The sequence below is a fragment of the Dermacentor variabilis genome, chromosome 2 (assembly GCF_050947875.1).
Source record: "Dermacentor variabilis isolate Ectoservices chromosome 2, ASM5094787v1, whole genome shotgun sequence".
Classification (NCBI taxonomy): domain Eukaryota; kingdom Metazoa; phylum Arthropoda; class Arachnida; order Ixodida; family Ixodidae; genus Dermacentor; species Dermacentor variabilis.
In genome coordinates, this window is record NC_134569.1 from 67,851,116 (window position 1) to 67,860,155 (window position 9,040).

At 47.0% G+C, this 9,040-nt stretch overlaps 1 non-coding gene across 1 annotated transcript; it reads right to left on the reverse strand.

Annotated features, from left to right (window-relative positions):
* Positions 1-8,547: 8,547 nt before the first annotated feature.
* On the reverse strand, positions 8,548-8,622 carry TRNAS-GGA (transfer RNA serine (anticodon GGA)). Its single transcript has one exon. It is a non-coding gene; the product is annotated as a tRNA-Ser (tRNA).
* Positions 8,623-9,040: the final 418 nt, after the last annotated feature.

Genomic DNA, 9,040 nt, shown 5'->3' on the forward strand with positions numbered 1-9,040 from the left:
CCTGCTTTTCGCAATTTACCGCTATCTTAATTTGTGTTCTTTCACCTGACTGGTGCTGTTGCTGCAAAGCACGGTTTCAGCCCATCATAGCATCTAGCGGTGACAGCCCATTGCCCAGGCGCCGCATTTTCCTCTTCCGTAGCATTTGCGGGGTAGGGGAGATGCAGCCTGAATGGATGTTGCTTTTAGATGTAAGCCTTTGGCTACCTGAAAGAGAGCAGGAGGCACAGAGAAAGCTCTTTATTGAGGCGCAGCGATTTCAGCCAGTGTGTTTATAGTCGCCTATCTTACTGTACATGAGGGAGGGGATGAGGGCATTTAAAGGTGTTATGGGGAGACAGAGAGGGGGCAGAGGCGAGAAAAGAAAGGCGTCAAATAGAAGGACGAGTACATAAAATGAAGTCTTGACGTGATAATGTGCACAGTATCATTTAAAGCTTGTCAACCAAGCCAATATTACTAAAAGGTAAACAAACAACATTGAAGCCTTCTGTTGCCAGAAAGGAAAAGGCATGGAACATGTCAAGCCTGCATGAGTATCAACCATTTACCTATGCTTGAAATTTATCGCTGTTATAGTGTACTACATAGTTTATGTCCCTGCATTAAAGCGAGAAAAGAAAACGGAAGTGGCTCAGATGTCAAACCCCTGACTGATACTATGGGGAACTGTGTTCGAAACCACTTGGGGACTGCATGTTTTCTTCCTAATGTGTTCATGAACACGGAAAACACTTCAGAATTCCCGCGAGGGGCTCCAGCAGACATCAAAATGACTAGAGGAGTGAACCCATAACTGATATTGCTGTAGAAGAAGCGCAAATAACTCCGTAAAATAACTGTATGGAAATGTATTGCGAGTTTGTGAGACGGGCAAAAGGTCCCGCCTATGTGACGGCCAGGAGTTCTTGAGTCTTGGTGGCTTCTTCGGCCCGCTGGACAGCCCAAAGTTAATCGTCAAGTGCAGAGCTGAGCAACAGTCTCTCAGTGCGTTTGCATTCCCATTATTGCTTGTTATGTCTCGACATTCCCATAATAAATGTTCCAAGGGGGCTCTGAACCACAGCTCTTTCATTTATTTGTCTTGCATATGTCCGGGTAAAGGAGGTGTGAGATCACCCTGTTCAGATAAATTCTGGTCTGTAACTGCCGCCATTCTATAGACTGCTTTTTCTGCGGATGTTTCACTGATGTGGTGGAGAAACGCACCTTTGCACTTCGTAGGTGTTTTGTGATGTTATTAAATCTGGTCATGCGATCCTTCCATTTCCCCTCCTCTCCATCCTCGATCTCGGGAGGCGCTAAGGTGCCGGCCCTATTATCGGCCCTGACTCGGTCGGTGAGCCCTCGAGCCACGTCATGCGCCGTCTTATTATTATTGCGGTATCCTTGTGAGGTGGAGGTGTGAGCGGGTGTTCGTATTAAATAGACATTCCTTTCTGGACTTTTGTTACCTGCCATCAGTATTCGTAGCGTTTGCAGAGAGATTTAGCAGTTGGCGAGTTTTTTTACTGCCGCATGAGAGTCACTGACTATTACGTCCGCTTCGGTCTGTAATACTGCTAGCGCAATAGCGGCCTCCTCCGCAGCCTCGACTGTAGCTGTGCTTGCCGTAACGCATGTTTTGCACTTCTTTTCGTGATCAATTACCAGGCTGTAAATCTGCTCCTGTGCTTTTATCTTGCCGCGTCGACAAATACTGCGTTTTTACTATTCCCAAGTTTCTTCTGTATGTTCATTGCTCTACCTTTATGGTATACGGGATGCATGTTTATTGCTAGGGGGAGAACGGTTTATCGTATCTCTATCATCGTTCGGGTTGCCCACTTTGGTTTTGTCTTGAGTATGGCATACAAGACTCAGTCTTTGTATTATGCGTTTTCCTGCATTGGGGGGGGGGGGACTTAGGCGTTCGTACTGCGTTATCCGCTGCGCCTCTATGAGCTCGTCCGTTGAGCTATGCAGACCTAAAAGCACGTCAGAACTAGGGCTGATTGGTAGTCCTACAGCACGTTTATAAATTTTCCTAATTAGGCATTCTAATTTGATCTTTTCTGCAGTGTACCATCTAAGGTAGAATGGGACCTATACAATCCCATAGATAACGAACGATTGTACCAGTATAGTCACGTTTCCTTCCTTCATTCCAGTGTGTCTATTGGCTATCATTTTGATCAACCTCATGACTTGAGATACTGTGCTTTCCAACTTCCTAGCGATATCTCTATTGTTGCCTTTTGCTTCAATGAGTAGTCCGAAAACTCTGATTTTTTAGACCTTAGGTATGGGTTCATCATCGGAGGACATCAATTGTAAGTCCGTTTCTAGATTGACTGCCCCTCAGTAGTTGTTCGGTTTACGGCCTTTACGCGCTGGTCTGTACAATAATAATGTGATTTTTCCGCCGTGCAAACGAATCCGGTTCCCTATAAGTATTGTTCGCCTGTTTCAATTGCGCTTTGGAGGGTCTGTTCTATCTGCCCATTATTACCCTCTTTTACCCGTAGCGTAATGTCATCGGCATATATAGTGTGGTTGAGGCCCTCAATTGCCTGTAACTTCGCTGGTAATCGGATTAATGCCAGGTTAAACAGCATCGGCGTTATCACTGCCCCCTGTGGTGTGCCTGCACTATCAATCTCAATCTCTTCCGAGACAAGGTGCCCCACAGTGGATCTTTGCCTTTCTGCCGGTCTTCCAGACTGCGGACTACTGTTCAGCATCGTGGAGAGGAACAGCTCCCTGTCCTCGAGATAGTTGGTGAGTCTCGCTAGGACCGCATGTTCCATGAGGTTTCCAACGCAAAATGTGAGAGATATGGGCCTCAGATTCTCTAGCTGTAATCGCTTGCGTGGCTTAAGTATTAATATCACGTGTGCCCTCTTCCACTGTTGTGGTATTTGGCCGGTTTTCCAGCATTCATTGATATATTCTGTAAATTTTGTCCTATACTCGTCGTCTAGGTTCCTTAGTATCTTACGATTCCATCTGCTCCTGCTGCTGATTTGCTAATAAATTCTTGCAAGGCTGCCCTTATTTCTGGTTCACTAATTTCCTTGTCAAGTCCATTGTTGTCTACTCCTGTAAAGTCTGGGTGTATAGTCGGTCATGCATGAGAGATCTTTCTCTGTGACCTCTCGAAGAAAGTCTTGTTCTGAACCTCTATAGGCATAAATCACTTTGTTAACATTTTGCTTTTCTGCCACCTTAGTTTCATTTAGCTGTAGCAGGTACCTGAAAAAGTTCCAAGTCTTTGTTAGCCCTAAGTGATTGTCCATGTTACTATTCGTCTCTCCCCATTGCTGCTTATACAGCCATTGTTCGTGCTGCTCCATGTCTCTATAATCTGGCTATCCTCTAGGTTGTGTCTGGCTATCCTCACAGGTTGTGTCTCTGACTATTCCATCTCCTTTGTAGCCCTTCGTTAGCTTGTCACATGTGCTGAAGTCTACTGTCTCTTATAAGCATCACTAACAGCGCGTACATAGACCCAAACCCTCTTACAGTCTACGACTTCTAACAGCGCTTCCGACGGAAGCGTTTGTGTTGCCGCGGTTACGCCTTTCGTTAACTGTTCATTCTATTCAATGTTTTGAATTTCCCCGCTGGTATCCTCTCTAATGTTCCGGAACTCATCCCAGTCTAAACAGTTGAGCTTCTTGTCTTTCTTCTTGCGAGGTCCCGCCCTGACTGCTATTTCTATTACACACACACTTCCGACCAGATCTTGCTGTGTATTTATCCACTGCGTGTCCGTTATGTTTTTCATGAAATTGAGGTCAGGCGTAGCGTTGAATCGACGCAAACACTGGTGCCTCTCCTGGTGGGTGCTGAAGGAGCAGTTACGAGGGTTAGGCTCTCCTGTTGTGCATCTAGCCAGATGTTTCTGCCTTTGGGACTTTTGAATTTATAGCTCCATGTTGCGTGTTGAGCATTGAAGTCTCCCACGATTACTACAGCCCGATTACGCGCTACGTCGGGGGTTTTACGAAATACTCTTCAGAATTCGTGTTTTCTTACAACACGGTTTATTGTAAACGATGAAGAGGAAGAGGCTGTCTGCTACTTTCCGTGTGGGTATAATCTGTACTAAGAGATTGTCGATATCCGTAATTTCCGTGTGGTGTAGCATGACCGTAAAATTTCGTTTTACTAGAGTGGTTATGGCTTTCGTCTCTTCTCGGCGCCACTAAATGGTTTGTAGTCTGATAATTTTGCTATTCTGGCGTTTCTTGAATCATTACGATATCTAGGCTTTCTTTGATATTCAGGTGCTCCTGTATATTGAATATTCTTCTATAGAATGCCCTACAATTCCATTGCCAGATCATGCATGTGTCGCGTCTATCCATGGTGGCGTTACAGTTTTCCTGCTCCCTCGGCTGAAGCTGGGGATTTGATGGAATGCTTGCCTGTCGCCTTCGCATTATGCTGCTGCTGTATTTTTTGCATGACACTTGTGCCAATTTCCTCTATTTTGCCTCCATTCTTTGCTCGACTTTTTTCTGACGTTCCGGAAGTGTACGAACTGGTTCGGTCTTTTTTTCACTGTTTCCCAATGTATCTTCTGTTGTTTTACGTTTAGCCGGAGTGGCAACATCCTCCTCCATGTCTCTTTCCCTTTCCACCACTATAATTTGTGTGATTTCTCAGTTTTGTAGAGTTCCATGCCTAATTCTGCTATTCTCTTCTTTGAGCTTTCTCTTCTCGTCTTTTAATGCGGCGTTACTTTGATTATAATGTACCATCGTCTGCGTAACCTGTGCTCATTTTTTCTCTAGCTCCCTGATTTTACTTTGAGAATCAGCCTCGGCCTCCGCGCGCCCCGGAAGCAGTGTCCACCCACCTCACGTATAAGGGTCAACTGGGGCAGTTGCTTGAGGCTGCTTCACCTTTGTCGTTGTGGGATCTGTTACGAGAGGTTGAGTGACCCTCTTTTCTTGTATTGAGTCTAGGGAAGGATGCCGAGCTGATCTTGTCCTCGGGTGTCTTGGCTCTTGTCCCTCTTGTTGTATTCTGACTGTTTCCCCACCGTATGGTCTTAGGCTGTCCTAATTTGATCTCGTCGCTTCTTTGGCATTCTGTAAACTGCGCGCTCCCCCCCGCTTCTCCCCTTCTGGCATTCTCCCAGCGGCGTTTCTTCACCAGGTACGGTGGCTTGTACTTAGTCGTACATTTGTGATCCACCAAAGGGTGATTCTTGCAGCAGAGAGGACATTTTTCTCCAGATTAGTGGCCTTGCGCTGGGTTTTCAATTACGAACCCTCTGTACACCTTATCGCTGGGGTTAGGGCAGGCGTCGGCTCGATGGCCTAGTCGTCCGCAGTGGTAACGTATGTCGATCCGTAAGCGCACATTTGGCTAGTACGCACCCGTATGTCACGTAGTTGGGGACGTCCAATAAAATTATGACATTTGTGGTGTCATCCTCTTGGCAGTACGCATGCTCGTATTCTGCGGCGTAATCAAATTCTCCCATATGTCTTTCGGGGATTCTTCTAGGGATATCCATGGTATCCACGATAGCCACGGGGTGGCTTCATGCACGCTGGCCTCGAAGTCTTGGTCGCCTATCTTCAAGCCGGTTGGTAACGAGGAGACTTTTCAACACCTTCTTTGTGACTGTCCTCGATATAATTTACAGAGACAATCACTCGCAACCGCGATAGCGCGCTTTGACCAAAGACCTCTCACAGAGGAACTTATTTTACAATACCGCCATCACAAGCCATCGCAGCAGAGGGCGACGAGGGCACTGTTGCGGTTTTTGAGGGCAACAGGATTGGACAGGCGGCTGTAGCCTGAACAAATGTTGATAGTGTGGCAAGTGTCACTGTGCTGTGCGATGACAGTATTCGGTGCCAGTGACCGATGGTGACTGTGTGTCTACGCTCCTTCCTTTCCTTATCTCTACTTTGTTACCACTTTACCTCCCCCTCCCCTCTCTCCCCAGTGTAGGGTAGCCAACCGGATCTTTTTCTCTGGTTAACCTCCCTGCCTTTCCCCTTTCCTCTCTCTCTCTCTCTCTTCAAGCCGGTAATACAACTGCACTTTGCAGCATGGTCATCGCATGGCATACTCATCACTAAAGTGGTCTGCTGGTAGTTGGCACACGCGATGTCCCCTTGATTCTCCTCAGGGTATTCTAGAGGCACTACGCACACAACATCCTAGGCGATCAAGTCCGTAGTCGGTAACCTTAACACACCACGTGGACGCATGATTATCTTGTAATCCTCCTTCCGCAAATTGGGCTGCTTGCTCACCATGATGACTTGCCGTACTTTCTGTCCCTTATTCCACTTGTTTCTACCCAAAACCTCTCTTAGAATACGTTTTCCTTGGTCTTTGCTTCCGGGAACCCCGGATTCCACGTTGGCTTGCTTGCCTTTCGCCACGTTATGCCAATCTGAGTCTTTGTCGTACTCCTCCGTTATATACTATCCCTTCACATTCACGGCCTCCATCTTGCGGCGCTAATCTTAGGTATTAGGTTGTCCGAGGGGCCCAGATAAGCCTCATCACCGGTTAGGCCAAACTCGCTGCGGCGAGAACTGTGCTGGTTAGGCTTAGTTGTAGCTCCAGTGTGGCCCTTCAGAGAAAGGATCGATGTGCCATGAATTATTGGTCCACGTGCTTGATTCGGATACCTAGGTGTCCTTTGGAACTTCCCGCGTCTTTTCCCTAAGGATTATAGACGGAATCTTCGATCACATCGTAAAACATTCTAAATGGCGGAGCCGAGTACGCAACCGTACTCCGTGGCCCCCTCTTCTTTCAAGCAAAAAGAAGAGCTGAATATTTTGATGGCACAGAACTTGTTCGAAGAAAAGGCAGCTAAACGGAGCGTTTCATTCAATGTTGATAGTAACAGGAGAAGTATTGTACAGATTGCCAGTTACGTTACCAAACATACTTAACTGCAGTATTATAGAAAAGAAACAAAAGTAACTACTGCATCTTTCTGGGGATTGTAGTGAATTCGATGGCGTTGATGATTTCCCGAAATGTTATACCTGTAGGACTACTGATGGCATTTGCTTAGCTGGCGTCACATTAACGTGCAACCTACACTGGCTTTCGGCCCTGTCAAAATAGCGCGATTGTAAGGCGTGTATCTTATGCGGGACGTATTCAGGAAACAAGAGGTATTTATTTGCATTTTGCAGCTCGGGACCATTTCCAGAACCCAACGTTACCGCACTGCCTCGGTCCAGTGCCTTCGAACTGTCAAGGGGTACTGAAAGGACCATTGTAGGCAAAGTATCCATGAATCGGGCTCTTTTGGGAACAGCTAGCAATCTTGAAAAGGCAGTGCACGTCTTTCTCAACAGCATCACGAGTTCACAGCATCACACTTACTCGGGTACATCTCCCAATTTTGCGTTACCAGGCAGGCGTACACACGAACCAGGCGTACACACGAAAGGAATCCTTAAGCTGTGAAGCGGAGTTTCCTTTCGTTTTAGTAGAGCCACTTTTTCCTACTGGGGACTGAAAGTATAAACGAGTCGAATTTGGCGACGCCACTATATATCGAACCATCAAAAGGACACCTGCAGGCATATTAACGCGCAATTTCTTGATTTTTCATTACGCATTGGGGGCTACTACTATTTAGGCAGTGTGAATTTGGCCCTGACGAAAAATGGAGTTTCAGGAAGTGACATGCGAGAATGTCTGTCCCGGCTTTCTATTCTCTGCTGTTTGTTTCAGCACAAGCAGATGTCCTCAATCGTTTCTCTTCAGCTCCTAATCCATAATCACGCGATAATCTACTAACTTATCAAAGATCCTCCAGCAACCAAATGTTTTGTTCTTTGCTATTTACGGAAGGGTTATTTTGTCCGTTTACGCTGGTAAAACTAACGGTGTAGCAAGAACGAATAGCGACAGGATGGGAAAAGTCAGATGGCTGAGCTAACAATGATGTTGCGCTGAGTAGCCTGTTTAATTTCTGGCGATGAATGTGGTTGTAAATGACAAGTGTTGGTTGAACGGGGTTCTTGAAGCTGTCGCCTCAACAACTGTACAGCAAAAAAAAAGGGGAGGGGGGCTTTTTTTGACGCAGAAAATGCGATTCACTCGAGAGAGATGTCATTGTACAAAATGCATGGGTTTGACGTAGTAGTTCTGCGGAAACCCGCAAGGTGGAGAGAAGCAATGAATAAAGGGAAAATGAGACATCCACCCGTTCGTAGCAATTGCTACGAAGGAAACCCATACGGGTTCCTCGAAAGAAAAGCCTCATAGTTGAAGAAAAATTCGTCCTGGTCCGGGACTCGAACCCGGGACCATCGCCTTTCCGGGGCAGCCGCTCTACCATCTGAGCTAACCAGGCGGCTAGCAGATGGCAGGGCGAAGTCGAATTTGTCGACAACACGAAGCAAAGGCAAGAGTTTGACGTAGTAGTTCTGCGGAAACCCGCAAGGTGGAGAGAAGCAATGAATAAAGGGAAAATGAGACATCCACCCGTTCGTAGCAATTGCTACGAAGGAAACCCATACGGGTTCCTCGAAAGAAAAGCCTCATAGTTGAAGAAAAATTCGCCCTGGTCCGGGACTCGAACCCGGGACCACCGCCTTTCCGGGGCAGCCGCTCTACCATCTGAGCTAACCAGGCGGCTAGCAGATGGCAGGGCGCCCCGGAAAGGCGGTGGTCCCGGGTTCGAGTCCCGGACCAGGACGAATTTTTCTTCAACTATGAGGCTTTTCTTTCGAGGAACCCGTATGGGTTTCCTTCGTAGCAATTGCTACGAACGGGTGGATGTCTCATTTTCCCTTTATTCATTGCTTCTCTCCACCTTGCGGGTTTCCGCAGAACTACTACGTCAAACTCTTGCCTTTGCTTCGTGTTGTCGACAAATTCGACTTCGCCCTGCCATCTGCTAGCCGCCTGGTTAGCTCAGATGGTAGAGCGGCTGCCCCGGAAAGGCGGTGGTCCCGGGTTCGAGTCCCGGACCAGGACGAATTTTTCTTCAACTATGAGGCTTTTCTTTCGAGGAACCCGTATGGGTTTCCTTCGTAGCAATTGCTACGAA